The 26417-nt window shown below is 46.1% G+C and overlaps 1 protein-coding gene across 4 annotated transcripts in view; it reads left to right on the top strand.

The window, feature by feature from the left end:
• Nucleotides 1-26417, top strand: part of ALLC (allantoicase) — a 729391-nt gene that overhangs the window by 155844 nt on the left and 547130 nt on the right. The window lies entirely within an intron of this gene.

Genomic DNA, 26417 nt, shown 5'->3' with positions numbered 1-26417 from the left:
GTTTGTTTGTTTGTTTGTTTGTTTATTTAATATAGCGCAAAACCAAACCCGCAGGTAGCCGGGCGCAAACATTACAAGAATACTTGAGAACTTGGTTACAGTGACAAACACAGAAATAAGTGGTAGGAGCAGATTCAGAAACATTATAGATTGCATGTGTTGGACAGTTAATGCCAGATGTTGGAAACAGAAAGAGAGTGGAAGGTGGTACAGTTCAGTCAGGTGTGCAGTAAGAGAGAACTAGTGCGGTTGATTGTCAAGTGTCGGAAGCAAGAAGGAGCTGAGTGGTGGTCAGCCGCAGTTTGTAGCTGGGTACTGGCAGTGGGGGTAGGGGTACCTAGGGACAAGTTAGCAGGGCATAGTCAAGAGGGTGTCTCTCAGGCGAATGGAAATGTTGCGGAGGGGGATCACCTTAGATGTCGTTAGATCGTAGCCATAAGAGTGCCTTGCGTCTGAGACTTGGGTAAGGTTGGTCCTTTCTGAGTTCTAGGGGGAGTTTGTTCCAAGTTTGGGCCGCTGTGACTGGAAAGCTGGCGCCGCCAGCTGTGCTTTTTTTATATCTGGGCACCAGCAGGGTGAAGGCGTTAGGTATTCTTGTGGGGCGATTAGAGGTTCTTTTGTTGATTCTGTTAACTAGGTAGGGGGGAGCTATATTGTTGAGGCATTTGGATGTGAGTGAGATAGTTTTGAGGGTGATCCTGTCATTAATTTTGAGCCAGTGGATGTTCCTTCTGGCGGTGGAGACATGGGCTCTGTTGGGTAAGTTTAATGCTACTCTAAGAGCGTTATTTTGGAGAGTTTGGAGTTTGTTGAGGATATACTTGTTAGATCCAGCATATAGGGCATTGCAATAGTCCAATCTAGATATGATAAGTGCATTAGCTAGGGTAATACAGCTGGCCTCCGTTAGGAATGGTCTACATGCTCGGATCAGTTTACAAGTATAGGCAGTGGAGGAGGCTAGGGAATTAGTTTGTTGCTTGAAGGTGAGTGCTGAGTCCAGATAGACCCCAAGGGTTTTGACTGCGGGCATCACTTTGATGACATTGTTGTCAATGTTAAATGAGGCGTAGTTGGGGTCTAGTTTTTTAATTGCTGTCTCTGTGCCGAGGATCAGAATCTCTGTTTTGTCGTCATTCAGACAGAGGCCGTGGGATGCCATCCATGCCTGAATGAGGAGGTATATCTTATTTACCAGAGCTGAGTCTTCCGAGAAGTTGCCCGAAAGGGGGATGAGGATCTGAGTGTCATCTGCATAGTTAGTGTAGATGACACCCAGTCTATCCAACTTGTCAAACAAGGGTTTGGTAAAGATGTTATACATAGTAGGAGACACACATGATCCCTGGGGGACACCGCAGGAGACTTGTATGGGATCAGCAGCTGCAAGGGGGGAGAAGACTCTCATAGTCCGGTTAGCAAGGAAGGATTGAACCCAGGTTATGGCATCGCTTGAGAAATGGGCAGCAGAGCCGAGGTGATTGCATAAAACTGCATGATCTACCAGGTCGAAGGCTGCCGATAGGTCAAGGAGGAGTAGCATAGCTGATTTTCCATTATCTTTCAACTCGTCAATTTGAGTCTTGTCGTCAATCAGGGCTGTTTCAGTGCCGTGGAGGGGTCGGAAGCCAGATTGTCGTGAGCCAAGTAAGTTATTGGATTCAAGGTAGTCCTGGATTTGCAGGTAGGCTGCCCTGTCGATGATTTTAAGTAGAAATGGGACGGTGGTGATGGGTCTATAGTTTGTCGGGATGGAAGGGTCGAGAGTTTGTTTTTTTAGCAGGGGTAGGACCCAGGACTGTTTAAGGTTATTGGGCACTAGGTTAGTCTTGAAGGAGGCGTTGATCAGTTTTGAGATGAAGGGAGCTAGGTCTCTCGATGCATCTTTTATAATTTGAGGAGGGCAGCTATCGCCTTTACAATTGGATGGTTTTAGGGAGAGTATGATTTTTTCTGTCTCTAGTATGGTTATTTGTTTGAAGCTGAAGGGGTGTGGAGTGTTAGCGGCCTGGTTAGGGGCCGGCTGTGCCTTGGGGGTGGGCTCAGGTGGCACTAGCAAGGCGGCTTTTTTAATTGCAATTTTAGTTTGGAGAGAGCTGATTTTTCCTGCTAGGGCGTTTTGTATGTTAGTGCACCAGAGTTTATTTTTGGGGATATTGTCTGTTTGTGGTATGGGCGATTCCATTTCCCGCAGGATGGAGAATAATTCCTTAGTATTCGATTTGGCTTTGGTTATCCTGTCGTTGTAAGTGGTTTTTTTTGTACTAATGATTTCCTTTTTATATTGTTTGGCAAGGGTGGCTAATTTGATTTTGTTCTCCTCAGAGGGCGAATGTCGCCATATAGATTGCAGTTTTCTTTTTTGAGTTCTGAGGTCTTTCAGTTGGGGTGTGAACCAGTTATTCAGGTGGGAGAGTTGTTTGCCTTTACGGATTTTGGTGGGGGCAATCAGATCTAATGCCATGGTCATGGTATTATTATAGGTTTCCACAAGTAAGGTCGGGTCTGTAATGTTGTCTATGTTATTGAGGGTGGGGAGGAGATGTGGAAGGAGTTGTTCTGCTGAAATTTCTTTTTTACTTCTAGTGGGGTGTGGCGGGGCCATTACTATAGGTTTAGGGTGGTTAAGGTCAAGTGCGGCGGAGAATGAAATTAGATGGTGGTCTGTCCATATTTGCGGGGTTATATTAGTGATGCTAGTGTTGCAGTTCAGGTCCGCGACCCAGTCAAGAGTTCTGCCTTTGGAGTGGGTGGGGGTGGTGACTTTTTGCGTTAGTCCGTAGTCATGCAGTAGTGCAGCGACAGATGTGGCATGTTTGTCGCTGCAGTCGTTAAAACCAAGGTTGAAATCTCCTAATAGTAGGATTTGCGTATGGTCTTTTGTATTATTCGTTAGGATGCTGGTTAGTTCGTCCTCGAAGGTGCCTAATGGTCCAGGTGGTCTGTAGATCACATGGATGGTAAGAGTGCGGTTGCATGAAAGTTGGAGTTTGGCAGTGAGGAGTTCACAAGACTGGAGTGGCGTGGTAGTGGCTAGACGGATAGGCAGGTTGGCTTTGTGGATAATGGCAAGGCCACCTCCTTTAGTGTTGGGTCTGTCAGCTCTTAGCAGTTGGTAGCCGTCTGGTATTGCTAGCATAATGGCGGGGCCAGCAGCCTCATGGAGCCAGGTTTCAGTAATGCATAGTACATCTAGGTTCTCGTTTGTTAGAGTGTCTGAGATCTCGGTAGCGTGGGCAACCATTGATCTGGCATTAATGAGGGCGGCAGTTAGTGGCAGGGTGCTAGTTGGTAAGGTGGTAGCGGGTTGTATTTTTTTGGTTGAGGTTGTGGCTTGTGACAGTGGCTGCTTGGTGGGTAAGGCGCCTGGTGTCAGTGGAGCGGGCTTGGGGTGTTGAGATCGTTTGTTGGTTAGGTTGGTTTGGTTGGTATAGCCCCTAAAAGTGTGATAGGATGAAGGTTCATGTAGCTGGGATAGTCTAGCCCTTAGTCTCATGTTTCTGTCTTTGGGTGGGCACGTGGCAGAGGGTGCAGGAGTCATGATAGTAAGGAGGCTCAGTACTAATGTGGTAGTGGCAGGCTTTGAAGACGCTAGAAGCATGATTTTAAACTGCGGTACGCTACTGGCGCAGTCGGGTTAGGTGGGGTGGTCCAGGAGGGCAGGAACGGTTAGGTTCTGGGAAAGCTAGGGAGCAACCTAGGGTACCAGGGAATGTCAATGTGGCTGGCGAGCAGCGGGAGGCAAGAGCTCAGATGAGCGACCAGGAGGTGCAACACATTACAGTGAGGTTTAGGAGCGACCTTAGGGCACAACACAATCAGAGTGGTCTGTAGCGACCATAAGGCACAACACAGTCAGTGGTTATTAGGACCCTGAGAGCATATGCAGACAGGGCATCCCATATAATGGGAGGAGCTTGCACTCCATTTGAGACACTCCTTATTTATTGCAGCCTTATGGGTGTAACTGAAAACCTACCTCCTAGAAAACTCAAGTTGCTCTCCCCAGTCTCAACTCTCTTCTCAGAAACCTCCCCTTTCCCCTTTATTTATTCAAATGTTTAAGTTATCTCTTCTGTCTATGATTTTACTTTCCCCCTACAGTAAACCTATGCATTGCATGATGCCCTATTGAGGGGTCTGCGTCTTTTGACACTCTAAATGTTTTGGACTAGAACTCCCATCTGCCCTAGACTACCCATCATGAACAATGGTGCGAGATCATGGGAGTTGTAGTCCAAAACATATGTTGAGCAGCAGTTTGCAGACTCCTACTCTATAATCCATCTCCCACATCAGATGGGAGGCTCACTGGCTTCCCATCAAAGCCTGCATTTAGTTCAAACTCCTAACCATTATCCACCGCTGTATACACAACACTGCCCCCATCTCACAAACCGTATCACCAAGAAACACAACATGCGCAATCTCTGCTCTTCCACCACCTCTGCCTTGAGCAAACCCAGATTTGCCAGACAAAGAGCCGGCGGCTCCTGCTTCACTACCATTGCTCCCACACTTTGGAATGCCCTCCCTCAGCACACCCAAGACAAACCTGCCGTAAGAAAGCAAAAACCTTACTGTTCAACAAATATCTGTAATGTACTGCAATCTGCCCTTCCCACTCCATACCTGACTCTTCACCTTTGACGCAATGTAACCACCATATTGCTATGATACCATGTAACATCATAATGTTTTCCTAACCATGTACTTTAGCGCTGTGATACCTCCGGGTCTGGCCGCTACCAACAAATGCAATACATCACTGTGAAGCCCTTCGTTGCACCATGAGGTTAGGTTTGGCCTATATTAGAAAAGATCCCATCTACGTGTTTCCCTAGTTTGTTCGCTTTCACCTAGCAAGAATCTACACGTTTTGGACTCCACTGGTAAACTGAGCTTTAGAAAGTGCTGATCCAGGGGGGCGTGGCCTGGAGCGCCATCGATGTGGCTGCTCCTCTAATGGCCTCCGTGTGAAGCCCGCTTTACCGTCAGAGAAGATGCCGTTCCCGCTTTCGCTTCCACAGAAGAAACGGATATAACAATATCGGAATGCTTCGCCTGCAGGATGTGAAAGTCTGAGCTCATAACGCTCACTTAATCGCTAGATTGAGGCCGCCTGAGCAGTCCAAAATGGCAGGTGGCCGCCGCAAATCGGAGGAGAGAAAGCGCAGAGCCCAGACCTGAAGCCTAGCTGACCCGACGCATAAACTACCTGAAGGGAGTCTGCCCTCGATCGATGAGCTCCAGCCTTCTGATCCCCCAGTGCTGCAGTTTAGTTTAGTTTGTTTATTTGTATAGCGCAGCCAAGCCCTGAGGTAACTGGGCGCTTTAACCTTAAAGAGCAACATAGGTTACAGAAAGTTGCACATACGATAGACAGCAGAGGATGATACAGTACAATAAATAGCATAAGGGACCAGGTTACAGAGTGGTCCCTGATAAAAGGGCATACGAAAGTTGTAGAAGTACCAGGTTACAAGTTGGTCCGCAGTAGCGGTGGCACACATTTAACAGGATACAAGATTTAGCTAAGTGCAAATTGAGAGTCTATTGCTGAGTTATGAACAGTTCCTTCACCTTGTCTCTGAACGACCAGAACGAGGTGTCGGCTCTAATTACCATGGGTAGCGCGTTCCAGCATTTCGCTGCTAGCACAGTGAAACTTGCTCCCCCTGCCGTTTTTAGGTTGAACTTCGGGATGTTAAGTTGGTGTAAGTCTGGGGACCTAGTGGGTCTGGTAGAATTTTGTCTAGTGAATTTGTCTGATAAGTAACGTGGGGCTGTCAGATAGAGGCATTTGTGTGTGATGACAAGTGCTCGTAATTTAATTCTCTCACGGATAGGGAGCCAGTGAAACTCCTTTCTGAAGATGGAGATGTGGGCCTTGCGGGGGAGATTAAGGGCACATCCGAGGGCGTTGTTTTGAAGTATCCGTAGTCTGTTCAAGTTGTGGTTAGTGGAGCCAAGGAAGAGTGTGTTGCAATAGTCCAATGTGGACAACATGAGGGCCCTGACCAGTGTGAGGCAACTGTTGGTGGATAAGAATGGTTTACAGGCATTAATAAGTTTATTAGTGTAGGACGTGGATGAGATGGTGGCGTTAATTTGTTTTTTGAGTGAGAGTGTGGAGTCGAGATACACACCCAACATTTTGACTTCTTTTGAGACTTTTATGAGGGTGCCATCAATGGTGAAGGATTGGTATCTACGGTCGAGTTTGTTGAGACGGGCCTGGGAGCCGACGATAAGCAGTTCCGTCTTGTCATCGTTTAAGCAGAGGCTATGGGTGGCCATCCATGCTTGGATTTCAAGGTAGATCTCATTTAGTTTTGCAACATCGTCCTCATAGCCCCCGGTGAGCGCGATGAGGACCTGGGTGTCGTCAGCATAGTTAGTTTATGTGACGTCCAGGTCATCAAGGCGGTCGAAGAGGCTTGTTGAAGATGTTGTAAAGCGTAGGGGAGATACAAGATCCTTGGGGGACTCCAAATTGGATTGGGACAGGGTCCGCTGCGGCGGCGCCTGGTGGGGCGAAGACCCTGGTTGTTCTGTCAGACAGGAAAGACCCAAATCCAATTGGTGGCATTCTGGGAGAATGCAGCAGCCGAGGAGAGGTGTTTGGTAAGTATTTGGTGGTCGACTAGGTCGAAGGCTACAGACATATCCAACAAGAGCAAGATGGCCAAATTGTCCTTTTCTTTGGCTTCATCAATTTGGATTTTTAGGTCCAGGAGGACCGTTTCAGTCCCATGCCTGGGTCTAAAGCCAGATTGTCGCAGACCTAGAAGGTTGTTATATTCCAAATGTCGTTGTATTTGAAGGTACGCTACTCTGTCTAGTATTTTCAGGAGAAAGGGGACAGTCGTGATGGGCCTATAGTTCGTCAGTGTATTAGGGTTAGGTTAGGTTTGTTGAGAAGAGGTAGGACCCATGCCTCTTTGAGGTTGTTCGGGACAGTAGAGTTCTTGAACGAGGAGTTGATTAGGGTGGTGAAGAAGGGAGCTACGTCTTTAGCCCCATCCTTGATAACTGACACAGGACATAGGTCGCCTAGACAATTAGAGGGTTTTAGGCTAGCAATTATTTTAATTACTTCATCCTTTGTGACTGGTGAGAAGTGGAAGAGGATCAGTCGGGATGGGGAGAAGTATGTATATTGCTAGAGTGGTCTTTGGCAGTGCGGTTGGCCGCGGTGGATGCACTGGAGCCTCATCGGATCCCGCCCGCCAGACACATGCTTCATTGCCCAGTGCTGCAGCATAATTAACCCTGCGGCCCCAGAACAGGTTACACAGCTGCCGCTGCAGCAACGGAGCATTGCATCTCCCTGACCCGGTGGTGTGCAGAGAATCTGTGTGATGCTGCACACAGGCCAAAGAAGGTCCGCTCTCCCCGCTAAGGCTCCTTCTCCAGCCAAGGTACCTCAGAGGGCCCATCTTCACTGGGGACATGGCATGCTGTGAGTCCCCGACTCCCCGTTTGACCTGCAGCCATCGCACCACATTGTCAGCTGAGACACGGATCGCGATTCTCAGACACTCCCGAGCCTACTGCAGCCGCTGCCTTACAGAGGCCCCTCACCCCAGTGGAGCCGCGGTCAGTGATCCACCAACTCCCCCAGCTTACCAAAAGTGAGGAACGTTGTGCCACAAAAAGAAGGGGTAATCAGAGCCTACCCCCTTTTCCATTCCTCTATGCCCATCGAGCCTACAAGCAGCTGAGGTCAACGGGGCCACCCCCAACAACAATCCCCCACACTTCCTCTACTTTGGATCACCCTGCCCAGCCACAGCACTGCCGCACTTGTATAGGCTGTCTCCGGGTCAACAGGTGACCCTTGGGGGGCAACAATTCTCCAAAGCCTAGTCTCAGCTCCGGCACAGTGTCATCAACAGGACCCACAGCCATCTCTCCCGTACAGCAAACAGGGGGTGCACAAGGCAGGGTAACCAGATGGGTGCAAGAGCCACCTTCTTTACTGACCTGGTGACTGGGCCACCCGGCCTTCGCAGGTACTGGCCAATCTACACAAGAGACACCTCTGAGACTGCTGAGGGGTCAGCGCCTGAACACAGTACGTCGCTTTGGAATTTAGGTCCCCGGCTGCTCCCCTCACTCTCGATGCATCCAGCAGCAGCAGTTTACTCAGCACTAAACATTAACTAATGGGACCACATATCCCTTCCCTGGAAGCGCCCCCCCCCCTATTGCCAGCAAAGCTGCACTTTCAACATCTATAGGACTGGCATTTGTACTTTCCACAGCCATGCCTTGCCTGTGCTGTTGCGTCCTTGCCTCACAAGCACAGGGAGAGATGACTGCCCCCCCTTAGCTGAAAATATAGAGTCCTAGGCAGCCCCCATCCTCCACTCCTCAAAGACCACACACTGCATCCTGCCGATATCTCGCAGAAACGTCCAAACACCCCAAAGCTGCCAAAAGCGCTGATATCTCCACCATACTACTCTCGGCTGACAAGGGGAAACAATCCCAAATGCCGAAATCTTCACCCCAAATGCCCTCCAAGGGCGCAGGTCAACTTGCAATCAAAGGGGATATCCAAGCCTTTATGACAGACATCAAAGGCAAATTTAGATCTTGCATGATGAAGCTCACCACCAAATTGGAGCCGAGGGTCGTAGAGGTGGAACAGAGACTTGGGGAAGTAGACGACCTAACCCAGGAACATGCATCTACTCTTCTGGAGCTGCAACGCTCAATCCAAACTCTAAATAGCTGGAACGAGAGTCTGGAATTTAAACAGGACGACCTTGAGAACAGGGCCCGATGGAACAATCTACGCATTCGGGGGGTTCCCTCTTCAATCACGAACCAGAATCTCACGGAATATGTGGCCAATCTCTTCCAAACCCTATTGCCGCACCTGGAAAAAGGACAACTTATGCTGGACAGCACTCATCGTCTCCACCCCTGACAAGGGGTAGACATGGACTCCCCCCCAGATGTAATTACTCGGGTGCACTTCTATACAACGAAAGAGGCCATCATGGCAATAGGACACTCCCAAGACGATCTGTCGTTCCAGGGTTCCCCTCTCCAAATCTACCAAGACCTGGCCATGGTGACAATCCAAAAACAGAGAGCTCTAAGGCTCCTGACGCTATTCCTTTGGGATCAGCACATTGGATACCAATGGCTATTCCCAACCGTGCTTCAGTTCACTTATAAGGGTGTGTCCTGTACGATAGGGCACCTGGAGGATGCAGCATCAATCCTACACCCCAGATCTCCTGGAGGGACCGAAGATGCCTCGCCCAACCACCTGGAAGATGGCCCGGAATATCTCCCCCCAAACCCAAATGCTCGACCTAGATGAGGGTACAGAAGGCCCGGAACGCAAAGTGACCCCAGTTTGGAATCCAAAGTGTGAGGGACTCTTGCAATTTTGCTGGCTCCCCTTTCTCCGATCTTCCAATCTCGAATAGGCGGCCCAGCTGACTGCGGAACATTAGGGAACGCTAAGCTACATAACACCTGGTCGGGCTTCACACGGCACTTGCCCAACTCTAAGGTGAATGCCAACAACCTACCCTTGGAGTGACTCACAGACAAATATGTTTCAATTAGTTAGGAAGGTCACCAAGAAAAAAGGGTTGGCCTCCCACAAGTTCACTGTTGAGGCTTCACGTTCGAAGCCCAAGTTAAAACCCCAACAGCACCACAGAGGCACAATGACAATGATCACGGATGGCGACTGACTTACCCCTGCCCCCAACCACTCACTCGCAGAACACGAACGTCCCGAAGGACACCCCCCCCACACCAGAAGTTGAACTTCATTTTGCTTACCACACAAAAGGTCTCAACTCCCCCTTCAACCGAAAAGCAACATTGAAACGGCCACAAGACTTGGAAGGGTCGGTGATCTTTCTACAGGAAACGCATCTGTTGCCACAGGATTTCACTTGCCTATACAGGTTTCCCGCTCCAATACTTTGCCTCTAATGGGACTAAAAAGGGAGGCACTGCAATTCTTTTTCCCAGGGAGGTTCAGTTCCAGGCCCTGGAGACCTTAATATACCCAGATGGTCGATTTACTGCAGCAAAGGCTTCGTGTACGGACAGCTTTACTCTTTCATTTCAGTGTATGCACCCAACAAAGGTCAAGAGGCATTCTACAACGTTCTGGGCGACTCCTTGCTCCCCTTCGTTGAGGGCCAAGCGATCATCGGAAGAGACTTTAACGGGTTCTTGGATCCCGTGTGGGACAAATCGCACCCGCCAGCCCCCCCGAGACTTTAAACTTGCCACAAAACTGCTCCATTTCGTCCAGACTTTGGGGGTGGTAGACTCATGGAGGGTGCTCCATCCGGGCGAAAATGACTTCTACTTCTTTTCACATGTCCACAGAACATCCTCCCGAATTGACCTAATCCTGACCTCCCCACAAACCCTCTCCTTTGTAGATGATGTGACCTTGGAGATGAAGGGCTATCGGACCACACCCAATTAAATTGACTCTGCGAGCCCACAACCCGATCCACTTCTGAGACGCAGCTAGAACCTGTACGACCCCATCCTGAATGAGATACCACTGAGAGACTCCATAGCTAATACGATCCGGAACTTCTTCTGGGAGAACCCAGTGGCAGACACGTCCCCAGCCAACACTTGGGATGCCATGAAAGCGGTGGTGAGGGGGGAATTAATTGCACAGGGGGCAGCATTCCATAAACGTAAACAAGCACTAGAAGAGGAGGTTCAGAGGGCCAAAGCCCAACATGTGAAAAAGGCCTGGTCCCAAAGGACCCAACGTATACTACAGCTGGCCCGAAATAAATTAGAGGCTCATTACGCAGAAGATACCGCGCACTTATGGCCAAAACCAAGCAAGCCTATTATGCGGGAAGTATCAAACTCTTAGTAGATAAGCTGGCTAAAACGAAAGGGAAGAAAACTATAGTGGGCCTCCGCAACTCCCAAGGCCAAGTCCAATACGCTGATCGAGATAAGCTACTTCTAGCGGCAGCCCACCTCGCTGAAACGATGTCTGCTGAGCCCCGAGACGAGACAGAACAGACTAACTACCTACAAGAAGCTAACTTCCCGTGGCTTCATGAGCCTAACAAAGAGGGATTGAATGCCCCGATCACAGGTGAAGCGGTGGAAGATGCCATTAAATCCCTGAAGCATAGAGCCCCGGGTCCTTATGGGTTCACAACAAGGTTTTATAAACTGTTTTGCCCCCAGCTGGTCGCCCCATTGCTGGCCCTCTTCAACTCATTTAGTTCCAATGGCACGATCACCCCATCCATACATGAATCCATAACGGTGCTCATACTTAAACCCGGCAAAGACCCCAGAGACAAGGCTTCATACAGGCCCATCTCCTTATTGAACATCAATGCCAACATATACTCCAAGATCCTGGCTTATCCCTTAGCCTTCATCCTACCCACTCTGATCGTCCCGGATCAGATGAGGTTTATACGGCATAGAGCAACTGGAGACAACATCTGCAGAGCCTTGGACTTAGTAGACATCGCAAACCAAGATTTACATAAACTGGCCCTCCTGGCACTGGACGCCACAAAGGCCTTTGACAAAGTGGATTGGTCCTTTCTCCGACTCACCCTAGAAGCCTTTCACTGTGGCCCAAACTTTCGTAAATTGGTCCTTGTCAATCACCAGTCCCCAAAAACCCACCTTCGAATCAATTACAACCTCTTAGAACCAATACCCTTGACCTCAGAACCAGACAGGGATGCCCCCTGTACCCACTTCTATTCGCTTTAGTCATGGAGCCCCTGGCCCTGCGAATTCGAACAGACCCAAGCATCAAAGGCCTCTCTAGTGGCACTTCTCAGCACAAGATTTTGCTTTATGCTGATGATGTTCTCTTATCATTGACAGATATCGGTCCCTCCCTGACCTCAGCTCTCCAGGAACTTCATAGATTTGGGAGGGTCTCAGAGTTTGGCATCAACTATGAGAAATCAACAGCCTTGGGAATAGGCTTAAAGTCTGAGGAATTGAAGGTCCTGGATCCCCTATGTCCGATCCGCGGGAGTGCGAAATCCATCCCATACCTAGGGGTCCAGATTTCGGCTCATCCCAAAGAAGTATACTCAGCAAACTCCCCCCCCCTCTTTGAGGACCTGGAGGGAGAACGTGAGCTGGAACTCACAGGAAATCTCTCTTATTGGGCGGATTACCACCTGAAAAATGAACCTTCTTCCACGATTCCTCTACGCATGCTCTTCCCTGCCGACCCCAATCCCGCTCCCCCCTGTGGCGTATGCAGAGGAAAATGCTGTTGTTTATATGGAGGGGCCGTAAGGCGAGAATATCCCAAAAGGCGATGACGAGCAGCTCCCGATTAGGGGGAACTGACTGTCCCCACCTACGTAAATACTACGTGGCATCTCAACTAGCGCATATCCAAGCTTGAGACGGAACCACAGAGGCCCCGAAATGGGTAGAACTGGAGCAGTCCCGTCTCACTCTACCCCTCCGTTTCCTCCCACACATCCCACTTCTGTTGAGGCCGGGCTGGACGGGGACCTTGGCCTCCACAAAGCACACCCCCAGTGCATGGGACTGGCCATTAAAACACAAAGGGGTCCCACACGGCTTAAGTCCCTCTTCCCTGATTTTTCACAATCCAGCCTTTACTCCTGGATCCGTCCCTGGGCGCTTCAAGAATTGGACGACTGGGGGACTTAAATCCCTCAGACAATTATTTGAAAATGGTCTACCCCGATCTTTTGAACAATGTAAATCGACATTTCGGCTAACAGAAACTGATAGATATTCTTACATTCAGCTACAACACTGGTACTCCCATCCCCAGACCCGACAAGCAGCCACACGAGCCCCTACCCCTATAGAACTCAGCTTGCGCGAATACTCTCTACAAGCTACTCCAGGATGACATTCTTGGTGCTAGACTCCCTTACATGGCACAGTTGGAGACAGTTTAATACAACTAAAGTCAACGGGTTAGCACGTCCTGTCTCAACCCACTATAATTTTAACACATCAAAAGACAGAACATATTTATTTTTAAAAAGTTATTCCTCCAACTCAGTTCCCTACAGTTCTCTAAATATCCCTACAGAGTAACTCTCTATACCTAGATCAGTGTGACTAGCCCTGGTAGTGCGCTGTTGTGTCGCCTATCAAGGTTAGGAGATAGAAGAGAAAAGCTTGCCCTGTCCTCTCTCACTACTTTCCTCATATACTAAAAATAGGAGCACACTATGGAAGTCAATTCTTCATATTTTTATTTGTATTGCTTCCAACAGGTGTGACTTATCAATTTGCTAAAGAGCATGTAGACATCTGGACCTCCAACTTTTTTCATATTAGCATGTCCATCTGGCCTGATGCTGCTAATCTAAAATCTAAAGATGTGACTCAACCCGGCTCACTATTATTCTTGTGAGTCAGGGGGGTCGGGTAATCGTCCCAAACCAATATATGTCAACCGGTTTCAGCGGAATTAGATCCTCTCTCCGCTTTCTTCAGGACTTGTGGCCGTATATATGGTGGACACATCAACAGAAATTAAAATTAGAAAAGACAGTGTTCAAATTCATTGTCTTGTGCTCCATCAATCTTGTTTGAAGGGCATCTAACTTGTGTCGTGGGACATTTCAATTTTCTTTTTCACACCCTAAGAAAGGCGAAAACAGAGGGGGGACTGTCAGTCTGTGTCATTACTCGAGAAAGTAGTGCTGTTGTTATTCCTAATACACTAAGGCTTACCTCTTACAGCGTCACTAATGTGTTGTGGTAATGTGTTGTGGAGACAGACCTGGGACATCCTCTGGAAGACCAATCCTGGGTCGACATATGGTCCAGGACACACTCTTCCTCCTTGTGCATTACCAATCGGGAATGTGCCCAGAAACTACTCCTCCGATGGTACTACTCCCCAACCCGCCTGCATATGTTCAATCAATCCTTTGTCCCAAAATGATGCAGTTCTGGGAAAGGGTTTGTGAAAGATTAAGTTTAGTCTTAAATATTGCGATTCCCATGAATACTTCTTTATTAGTTTTAGACAATATCTCTTTGCTGGATGAAATTGACTTTGGCAGGAAAGTATGGTTACTGCGCGCATGCATGGTTGCTAAAAAAATAATATTGAGGTCCTGGAAATCAAGTAATTCTTTTAATATTGATGACTGGGTGGAGGAGCTTCTTACTGTTTCAACGTATGAAAAGGCCATTTACAAAAACACAGATTAAATTGACAAATTTTGGGACATTTGGAGCTGTTTTCTTAATGTCTATGGATGAAACTGGACTTTAATTTGGGAACAATACGCTTCTAGCTTTAATTATTACTGATGTGTGTAATTAATTATTAGTTTATGCAATGGTTTTGTAATATTGTTGTGTCTGCTGCAAGGTTTATTTCAAATGTAATTTTCAGTCATTGGTTTCAATGCTTCCTTTCTTTTTCCTTTCTTCTTTTTCTTCTTCTTTTTCCCCCCTCATACACCTCTATTCTTTCTCCTATATCTGTTATTTAGAATAAGTTTGTGATGAATTACTTAATATGTTCTGACTTTGGTTGATTGTGTGGTTATTTAAGAGATTAACGCTATATTATGTTCTTATTTGTTATTATGAAAATAAAAAATGTTGAACTTCAAATACTGCGTGACTATATCTCCTAAATCATTTAATAATCCATTGCCAACACTGGCAGCCTCCATGCTCTTTTGTCTGTACTCTCCTTATAATTCATCTCCAGCAAACATTTGGCTCCTCCCATCTGACAATCATTCCCCCTTGCTACTTCCATGCACCTGCTGCAACCATCACACACCACATTCTCAAACAGGACAGGGTTGGTCATCCTATAATTCTCCCTAGCATCCATTCCTATTAATCTCCATGTGTATACCCTGTTAAAATCCCATATACAGCCATCACTCACTCTGCCTCATCAAACACATATTTCACCTCCATTGGCTCTGAGAACCTTGACATCCCCCTATGCTTTCCACCTCCTCTCTTTATCCTCATGCAATCGCCTGGTGAAATCTCTTCACCATTGTCTTTCCTTTCACCAGCTCCTTCCCTTTCATACCTTTTTTGTCCTAACATAATGTGTTGCTTCACTTGGTCATTCAACACTCTTTGTTGAGCACTTGTGACATTCACCCATGCAGGATTCAGCCTTGTGTTTGGTTCGTTACCTTTCATGAACTTCAACGGTTCTATGTCATATTTCCACATTTTAAAGGCTGAACACAAAAAAGACTGGTTTATTTTGGTAGTTTTTGTGTTGGCTTTAAAATGCAGAAATATTACATACTGCCCCCCTCCTTCTCCCTCCTCCCCCGCTGATTCTCTCATTAATCGGGGGGTGTTGGGGGTTCTGACCCCCTCCATTTCCACATCCACCACCCCCTTCCTGCCTCAACACAAGCATCCTCCCCACACATACGCACACAGACACATACGTGCACACACACATACAGACAAAAACTCACCTCTCACATCTGCGACGACTCCACTGGAGCTCACAGAGCCTGTCAGCCCCTGCGCGCACTCGTGTGCGGCAGGGACATGACAGTTCGATTTAGAAAGATCGCTCTGTGCGGTCATGGAAAGGTCTTTCTAAATCGATCTTTTTTCTAATCGTTTTTTAGAAAAAGGTCTTTTGACCTAATACCATTTAAACCGCAATAGCCTCAACAATCTATTAACATGCATTCTCATAATTCAGGGTCTCGCTCTCTCTGCTGACTCTACATCTATTTAATTCCTGATCGTCTGCTCTACAACCTCTCTATAGCCTCTACTATGACTCTGTTGTGCCTCTCGACCAACCCATTAGTCTCTCGATGATAATTGACAGAGAACTTCCATTTGATCCCTGACTCCCTGGGACACTCCATCATCTGTTAATTCTTGAATTGCGTACCATTGTCGCTTATCATTATTTCAGGAAACCCTTGCTTCCTACTCCCTTGGTCAAGAAATGTATTGGCCTCTGTGGTGCTTATGTTCTTCAAAAATTTCAATTCTATCCATTTAGAATAATAGTCTACCATTACCAACAAAAACCTATCTAGCTCTAATACATCATATGGTCCCAATATGTCTATGACCACTTGTTTCCATACCCTTTGAGGGGGGCAGGGTGGGCTTGACTCCCTGCTTTTTTATTGTGCAACTCTTATCCAGATTCTGGCATGCCCAACATTGTCTTTCCACATCAACGTCCATTGCAGGCCACCAATACCTTTCTCTAACTCTTTGTTTGGTCCCAGTTATACCGGGGTGCCCTTAATGACCCAACAGTACAATTTAATTTCTCATTGTGCCTCTCAATACAATAACTCTTTTCAACAGAAATTCTTCTTTTAGCTCCAAATATGCGTCTACTCGTTGGCTCAAACCTTGCTTCCTGGGCCACCGCTTAATTAAATATTCCTTAACTTCCATCAGCATCTTGTCTCTACCTAATAATTATTGATCCCACTTATCTTTGTATACTGCTTCCAACAACAAATCCACCGTCTCATCCTGCTCCTCGCTTCCATCCTTATGTTCCCCTAATATCGGTACCTTGATAAAATATCAACTACTATGTTGCTAATCCCTGGTACATACCTTACTACAAAATCACAATCCTGTAACTTCAGAGTCCATCTTGCCAATCATGGCATGGACGTATAGATGCCCTTTGCTGTTAATAATTCTACTAACAGTTTATGAACAGTGTCTGTTTCTGAAAAATACCCTTGAAACATGACATATCACTCTGTCCGTTCCCTCCATTCTCTGGGACAACATCGCCCAATCCTCATCCACTGGCATCTACTGTTAATTTCATCATCCTCCCCAACTCAAACCCCCTAGACTGGGCGCATTACACACTCTATTCTTAATGCCATTCATCAATCTTTCACAGTCCTCATGCCATTCAAACCTTGCCCGCTTCTTCATCGGTAGCCTCATAGTCTGCGTGATACTAGCAAAATTAATTATAAAATTGTTATAATACCCCGCAAAGCCCTGAAATGATTGTATCCTTAGTGGCTGGCATGGCAGCACCTTTTATAGCAACAAAACCATCATTTTTTGGCTTGTAACCCTGTCCACTCACTACGTGTCCTAAATATTCCTAAATATTCCACTTCACTTTCTCTAAATCTTGCTCGATTCAATCCTTAATCCGCAATCTTTTTAAAAGAATTGTGTTATGATCAAACTATGATTTTTCACAAAGAATACAAAATTATATAAAACCACACAATTATACAATTCAACATATTATCTATCATTCAATTATAAAATTATAATTTCATAGTCCTTACTACCCAATTACAGCATACAATAATACATTATTATCATCATTAAAATTATCCATACATATTATTCAATAGGCCCATTTCTTTGAAGCATTCTAATCACGTTTGTAGTTAGAAAAATGTCATTGCCAGCATTCAGACGTTCCCACATATCTGCAGTATATACTTCATATGTTATTGAAAAGAAACGTCTGAAGTATTTAGTTCTTACACTTGACAAGGCCGGACATTCTACTACAATGTGTTTAAGAGTTTGTACTGATTCTAAGGGCCTGATTCACAGAACGTTTTCACATGGGATCGTGCCTTTATAAAATGCTTCTGTGAATCACTTTACAATAATAGGTGTTGCTAGGGGAGGGCTGAGAGGGCTATAGCCCCGGGTCTTTTGGTTGGAGCCCTGGATAGAATCTCAGGGGTTACAACCAAAAGGCTAGATAGCCCCGAGTCCCGACAGACCTAACATTAGCGTAGCGCAGATCTTTTCCAGGCCTAGCAACACCCCTGTTTACAATAACAACATATGCCATGCCTTGAATCACGAGTTTTAGATCGAGCAGATAACATTTCCCCAGTGAATAAAAGATTTAAGCGAAACTGTAAAAATTGTTCACAAAAATAAAAACATGGATATTGTTCGTGGTATTTTAAATCGCCAATGTTTTATCTACTCTTGAGAACGTAGAATGCTAATTGTAGTTTCTTGTTTTATTCACGGTATCAATCCAGTCCATTTCTTTTAGACATGTTTTCAACCACAATGGATTGTCTTTAAGATCACTTTCAATCTCCCACAGTGAGCTAAGATAGGTTCTGCATATAGTTCTTTAAACCACTTTGTGTCAGTTTGTTCAATACGGCTCGTTATCTATCAACATGTTCTTATTTTCCTCTTCCATGAACCAACATGTCATTCTGGTAAAACTTCAGCCTAGGTAGGCCTTTCCAAATGCATGCTATCATTCTCTGGAACACTACTTTATCTATCTATATATATATATATATATATATATATATTTGTGAAAGTGTGTTTGTATGTTCAGGGTTGGCTGCAGCCCCGTTAAAAGTTGGTGGGCTGAAATGTTGGCTTGAGGTCAGCATACTATTCTGGGGTGTAATGGCAATAGTGAAATCTGACCAACCCCACCCATTCGCCCTGCACAGGGTGGGGTCTGGCCCTGTGCTATCAGTATAGGTGATTTCGGCCGATTTTGCGACTTTTCCAATAATAGGAAGTTAGGACACAAGGGGCCTCATTACGGGTCCAGTGGTAACTGTGCCAGTGCTACTGCCGGGTTGCCACCGGACCCGTAAATATTTACCGCGCCTGACTTCCTGGTGCCACCGGGAGATTACAACCCCGGTGGCGTGGAAAGTCCGGCGCCAGTAAATTGTAAGTCCCCATTCCCAAAGAGTCCTATTGGACTCTATGGGAATGGGGACAAGGAAGCAACAGCACCGTTGCTAAAGGTGCTGGTGCTTCCGTGACCGGTTTGCCTACCATGGCCGATGTGCCCGGCAGGGTCAGACCCGGCGGGCACGGCAGCTCGAGCAGGCAGACCTTTAATATGCCGGTCAGGAAACAACGGTGCCAGTAAGTTTACTGGCACCCTTGTTTCTGGACCGGCAGGGTCATAATGAGGCCCAAGGTCGGCATACCAGTCTGGGGTGTACTGGCCATACTGACATTTGACCAACTCCACCCATTCGCCCTGCACAGGGGTGGAGTGGGTCTGGCACTGTGCTATCAGTATAGGTGATTTCGGGAGATTGCCGATTTTATGACACAATAAAACATACGCAAGGCTATAGCAGACACCCACGTGCATGTCAGCTACAGACCTGAGCAACGCCGGGTGGAACCGCTAGTATATTTATATATACAGGAGCAACAATGCTCTTTTGCTCACAAAAGAACGAACAATTAATAAGAAATCAGATTTGACGGGGAGCATTGAGCTTCTTACAATAGGGTGAGTTTGAGGTACGTTCTGACCAGGTTATGGAGGGGAATAAATGGAACAGTAACCTGGGAAAATACATGGGAGCACATACATAGATTAAGGATAACCAACATTAGAAATGTTTAAGTTCAGGTAGGTGGTACGGCCAGCTGTGCTCGGGATGTGACCATGATGGGCTAAGTGCTAGAGTGGAGGCAGAGGAAGTGAGGGGCATAGGAAGGTTAGAGCTGAGGGAAAATGTTAGCTAGTAGGCAGATGCGAGGTAGTTTAAAAGGGTAACTCGAAGGTGAGGAGGTAGACTTTTAGTTTGGTTTTCAACAAATCTGGGTGGACTGTTTCTCGGATGACCGGGGGAAGAGAATTCCATGCAAGTGGAGCAAGAAGAGAGAAGGAGTGGAAGCGAGAGGAAGCACAGGGAGGACGAGGAGCCACAAGGGTAGTCGAGGTGGCAGAGCACAGATTACAAGAAGGCTTGTAGAGTTGGATAGAGAAGGCTAGATACAGTGGTATCTTATCTTGAATAGATTTGTGAACCAGGACAAGAAATTAAAATTTGCATCGTCAGCCATCCAGCCTGGTGACGGTACAAGGAAGTAGGTGTGAAGTGAGGGAGTTCAAAGAGAGACCTGGCTGTGAAGTTAATGATCTTGTTGAGGGGATAGAAAGCATAGTTGGGAGACCAAAGAGGATGCTTGCACAGTAGTCTGGTTTAGAGAAAAGAGTGGTTAAGACATTCTTGGCTGTGTTGAAAGGAAGGAGGTGCCTGATTTAAGAGGTTGAGGCAAGCTGCTGTTACGGTTTTGGAGTTGAAAGTAGAGAAGGTGTGAGAAGGGTCATAGATGACAGTGAGGTTGACAGTGAGTAGGAGAGAGTGTGCAGTGGGAACTGGATAGACAAAGTAAGAGATGAGAGAGAGCTTTTGGCAGGGATGAAGAGCACCTCTGTTTTGTTAGAGTTTAACATCAGAGAGTGCAAAGCCATCCAATATTTAATGGCAGAGAGACATTTGGAAGTTTTGATAACGAGATCAGAGGAGAGTCCAGGAAAAGAGACAACGATTTGGGTGTCATCTGCGAAGAGTTGGTACGTGAACCCAAAGGAGGAAAAGAGTGCCCCAAGAGCAGACTTGTAGAGTTTAAAGAGAAGCGGGTCAAAGACAGAGCATTGAATACGACAATAGATTCAAAGTGAGGCGATTGTCAATGGAGAGGAATGGTTTGCTCGCACGTATGAGTTTTGTGGCGAAGTTATGTGGTTAATTTGGCAGGACATGCTGAGTGAGGAGTCAATGTAGATGCCCAATGTTTTCACCGAGGAGGAGAGATGGATCTTGTGGCCATTGATGTTGAAGAAACGGTATGCAGGGTCAAGGTTTCAAGGTGCGCTGATGCGCCAATTAGAAAGAGCTCTGTTTTCTCATTGTTCAGAGGCAGAGACTGAGACGGATCATGCAGGTTTGGATCGTTTCATAAACAGTGTTTACATTGGTGCAGTCCTCTGCATGGGAAACAGTTAGGGGAATGAGAATTTGGGTGTTGCCTGTGTAGTTTGTGAGGGAGATACTCAGTGAGTCAAGGTGGTCAAATAGCTGTTTTGTGTTTACACGGTGGAGGAAACACAGGAGCCTTGCGGGACCCCACTAGCGTTAAGAATAGGGGGAGCAGCAGCATCACCTGCGAAAACTCAAGATGTTCTATTGTCTAGGAAGGAGAAGATCCAGGTGGCGGATTCCAGAGAGAAGCATGCAACCGAGGTCAGATGGTGGCATAAGGTCTTGTGATCGACGAGATTGAAAACTGCGGATAGGTCAAGTTACAGAAGGAGGGACAGCTTTCCTGAGTCGTTGGTGTTATCAAGTTGTTTTTTAGGTTAAGGAGGGCTGTTTCTGTTTCGTGTCTGGGGCAGAAACCAGGCTGGCAGGGCTGAAAATGAGATGTGCTTCCAGGAATTCTTGAATTTGTGTGTAGGCGACTGTCAGGGATTTTCAGGAGGAAGGGGACGGTGGTGATAGGCCAGTAGTTTGTGTAGATGGTCGACACAAACCAGCCTTTCATGTCTTTCACTAACTCACCAGTTGTGAGCGTTCCTTTCTTGTCTCTGCGGCTTTGATTCACGAGTCAAGGGTAATACCACAAGCTTGGCCTCACCTCCCCAACTCTGTCTATCACCGGGGAGGGTCACTGGCGTCTTTGAAAAACATTGCAGGGTTCTTCGTGTCTATGATTTGGCTTTCTCTGTGTATCCTTCACGGCTTCCCGTAGGCAACGGCCTCCTACAGGGAACTTCAGTGCTCTAGTCCCCTGATCAGTCGTCCTTCTCCAGTAGGTTCACCTTCACCCCAGAAGTTCTGCTCCTTCTCGTGTTCCACCTTGCTCAGAGTGTGTCTCTATGTTCCACTTTGTATACGTGTGGGGAGAGATAATGGGTAACCGATCTATGCGATTAAAGTCAAGTGCCTGACTTTGCTTGACCCGATTAGCGGGACATGTCCAATCAGATATGAAGTGTTAGCCTCTTTACTCTGAGTCGCCCTTTTCCTTGGACCAGTGTTTGTGTAGGACATTGGCGGATCCTATAAAATAGGGATGGGACATGGGCACGGGACAGTTGGGAATACCGTGCCTCACCATCGGTTGCACCACCCCCCACTCCCTAAAGATCCCTCACCCAGGTGATCCTCCCGTATTGGTCCACCCCCAGGGTCTGAATCCAAAGGTGATGGCCGTGCCCTGGAACCTGAGAGAGAGAGAGAGCCCTGGGGACTAGTAAGTGAGACACCATTTGGTTTCTCACACATGCAACACATTGATTATGCAGTCTGGACTATATTGCAGCGAGGTTATGTAATGAAATAGTTCAGTTGCCTGAAAGCTCAAAGACAATGCTTTCATGACAGCTACGATTGTATTCAAATACATTTAAAAAATGCAAAAGTTGCTCAATCAGAAACATTCATATACATTATGTATTTATTTGTGTTAATGTTTTATATTAAAACATTTCACAATCTCTAACACAAATTCTTAAAACACATCAACATCGCAAAACAACAATATTCATACAATTCATAAACATTTAAAATTCATAATAATTTAAAAATAAAACATCATTATGACAAAACCCGTATTCACTAAACTATACAAATAAATTCAAAATGTTATTTTAAAAGCCTTCCCATCATCAATCACCTATGCTCAAGAGGTCTTTTGATAGAGAGGGATACCACCTAATGATTCAAGAATCTCCATTAAAAAGGCTCAGAGGGCAATGGAGTAGGATAAATACATAGTACTCATCAACCATCACCACAAATTCTCAGTAAAGAAAGCTGCAGGTGAGTGAGTAAAACAACTAAAATAAAATATTCATCTAGACAAAAGAGCATCGCATTTTAAAATCAAGTTTTGCAGAGATTACACCTCCTTAGAGTTACAAATCCTGTACGTCCTATTTTCATATTCTAGGCCAATACAAGGCCCCTATAGCTCTAGGGTATGGAAACAATTCAACCTAAATCTTAATAACCTTAACCTGAACAAACGTGAAGGTGCCTTGACAACGTAAGATTGTGACATATAATCATGCAATAAGCCCTCCATACTATTAATATAAACCCTGTACAGCTCTAGCTTACTTAAATGATCCAGGGTTTCATATACATTATGTTAAACATCAAATCTAACATGCAGACATACCTCTGCAAAATAGGGCATACCCACTTCTGCAGCTTCATATGATATGATATCATAGGTTATTTATAACGCGCTTAATACCCAGAGGTTTCTAAGTGCGGACCCGGGGATCGAACCCGTGTTGCTCCGTGTCGTCTTGCTTCCAAGACAAGCACGTTGCCACTGACCTATCCTCCCGAGCTTGATTCTGCTGTGCATCCCTTGATAAATGGGAAGCTGAGTGGGGCCAGTGTGGAGTGTAGATGAATGTCCCTATTCAAAAATATACACATGCTGAGCCATTTTCAAGTTGCTTTGCAACCAGTATTATTATCATTATTAATATTAATATTGAGGTATTTATTGAGTGTGGGCCAGTTTCAGGATACAATAGAGTGCTTCCATAGTCATAGAGGAAAGTACACGGCAAGGGAAGCAGATTGCAAGGGATCAATTCAAGGGAACCAGGTGCTAACAAAGGAGGACAGTGGGAAATAATTTTGAGGCGCAATGGATAGACAAGCAACCAGGGGAGGAAACAGGGGGAGCAGATCATCCAGTGTCAGGTAAAGTGGGGGTGGAGGAGGTGGCCACCTAGATGGTGAGGTGCAGTTATTCCTTGAGGATGAGGGCCTTGAGTGCCTTCCTGGAATGACACAAGGGAGCAAATCTGGTGTTGATGCGGTGGAGGTTTCAGTCTGGGGGCATGGACAGAGAAGACCTGCCTTATTTTCTTTTCTTCCTGCACCGAAAAAGTTCAAGTCTGCACATGTTCTTGCTGCTGGTGGATCATAGGCCTCAGGAGATGCTGAACTTCTCAGTGAGGTAGCATGGGAACTTCAGGGTGATGGCCTTTTGGAACATGCAGCAGGATTTGAAGGTGATATGTGCTTGCAGTGGGATCCAGTGCAGTTCGTTGAGGGTCTGGGTGATATGGTTGAATGTACTTTTCCTTTGATGAGTTGCACTTCAGCGTGTACACATTTTATGGGTACCATGGTGGCTTCTGGGAGGTATTTCAGGAGGGCATTATACCATCCAGGTAGGAGAGGACCAAGGCTTGAACAAAAGATCAGAAGTTGTTTTCTGGGAAGAAGGGCTTGATTTTCCACAGGAAAGAAAGTTGGCACCAAGCCATTTGTTTCTTCCTTACTGTTTGCTCTTTGACAGAAAGTTGATCATCTATGTAGAACTGAAGGACATTGGTGCAGGTACTCAGTTTGGATTTGAAGCCCTCAAGTTTCATAGCATGTGGATGTGGATGTTGATGTTGTGTGGAGTCAGGAGGATTCTGAGCAGTTTCATGTAAAGTTTAACAATCAAGGGTTAGATGATGGATGCTTGCAGGACTCCACACAAGTGATAGGTAGAGTTGATGATCTGGAGGATTCCATTTTGGACTAATTGGTGCCAGTTAACAAGGCACTATTTGAACCAGCTGATGGTGGTCTCGCTGATCCTTATGCAGCAGTCTAGAATGTTGGTAGGTTTTTGGCTGTCTACTCAGTGATCGAAGTGTACGAAAAGAAGTAGTGGAACTATGTTCCGTGCCGGTCTTACCCCGCTCGCCACAAACCCCATTGCTGCGCCCCCTCCCACACACAATCCAGACACCCAAACCTACACACCTGCTATTTTAGGGAATGTTCAGTGCAGTGCACTGAAGTACAAGCTTCAACTTCTTCACACACTTTTATTTTAAATCTAAACCATTGCAGAACGGTTTCTTTTTTTAAAAAGTATAGGAACAGTGAAACTTAAAAATAAAAAGTATAGGAGCACCGCTCCCGATCGCTCCCGCTCACTTCGACCTCTGGGTCTACTGTGTCGAACGTGCTGAGAGGTTGAGAAAAACGAGGAGGCCTTTGTTGAGGATGTTAAGCACATTGTCAATCCCTTTGATGGTAGCCATTTCTATTTTGCTCCTTGGTCTGAAGCCAGATCAGTAAGACTGAAAGGGGTTGTTGGCGATGTGTGGGAGGACTTGTATGACTACTGCTTTCGCAAGTATCTTTACTAGAATGAAACACTGGTCATCGTGCAGTTGTAGAGGTGCAGTACTGGTTTCGTGAGAAGCTAGAGAATTTGTCTGATCTTGAAGGGCGAGAGGAAGGTGTGTTCATTGAGGGAGCTGTAAATGATTGCCAGGTATTTGAGGAGTGCCTCAGTCAGAAGGGCCTTGAGTACTGAGGATGGGAGGATAGAAACACTTGTGTATAGGCACGTATTATCCTTGTACAATGTGTTCCTGATATTGGTGTAGCTGGGGATCCTGTAGCCCCCTTGAGTACTGAAGATCCCTCTGCTGCATGTTGGCAGTGCTGCTGTTGCTGGCTGGCATGTGGAAACGGTCACTCTGCCTCCACTGTGCACGTCAGACAGGAACCAGGAAGCTCTCCCTGCTCCCTGGTTCCTGTCTGATTGGTGCGCAGGAGCTGGAGGCCTGGGGAGATGGCAGAGCGTTGTGTCTGTGGAAAGCAGGCAAGAAAACCTTTTTTTTTATGTTTGAATGTCTGAGTGTGCGTCAGACGTGATTGTGTATCTATGTATGTATGTATGTATGTATATACATATACACTGACAAAAAACGTTGTTAAAGGGACGTTATCGTTAATTTGCACTGGTAAAAACCTATGCAATTCAATGGACAAACGTTGTTACAGGGACGTTATGGTTACAGGTAAAACCGAAAACCCCCAGAAATTCACCACTTATGGTAAGGTACGCAACCATAACTCGCGCTACCACTGTGCACTTCACGGACTAACACCCATGACCTCAAAGAGGACATATGAAATGTCATTGATGACATCACTGATGCCATCACATGTGCCTTTAGTTTGTTTTCATAACAAGCCTCCTCATGGGATTGTCAGTATAATGTTGCTACAAAACTATCAGTGGTCATTGGGAGAACTATCATGACATACATAATTCATTACACAATCCATTGCTATAAACACCATTGCACTACAGCCTTCTTTCCAGGGAAGCAACCAACTCATGCAGAAACGTAGGCATTGCCTGCAGCATGCGCCATAGAGGTCCAATATTCACATTTTTGCCATGTTAGATAGTTTATTTTTATTTTTATTTATTGCATTTGTTTTACGCCCAAACCTGGAGGTATCTATCTGATGTACTTTACAGGTATACTTAGCCTTGGTAGTTACATATTTACAAAGGAGTCATTGCAAGTTACATTTTTCACATTGTGTTACACTTCTTGGAGGTCTAACAATGGTATACATGCCGCAAGCACAAGCAATTTATTCACAGGCCGGCATGGTGTCTTGAGTGTTAAAGGGAAAGACATAGAGATGGGGAGCAGTAGTTCAGAGCGGGGCTGGACTATAGGAATTCTAACTGAAGGTCAGTCGAGTGGTTAGTATTTATTAAAGAGACAGGTTTTAAGGAATTTGCTCTGTTTGTTAAGTGAGGGCTTGTTTGTGATGTTGCTTTGGACTGTGTTCCAG

The sequence above is a fragment of the Ambystoma mexicanum genome, chromosome 4p (genome assembly GCF_040938575.1).
Source record: "Ambystoma mexicanum isolate Mex_15411 chromosome 4p, UKY_AmexF1_1, whole genome shotgun sequence".
In the NCBI taxonomy this organism is placed as follows: Eukaryota; Metazoa; Chordata; class Amphibia; order Caudata; family Ambystomatidae; genus Ambystoma; species Ambystoma mexicanum.
The sequence above is the reverse complement of the archived record's forward strand: the minus strand, read 5'-3'. Positions and strand labels throughout refer to the sequence as shown.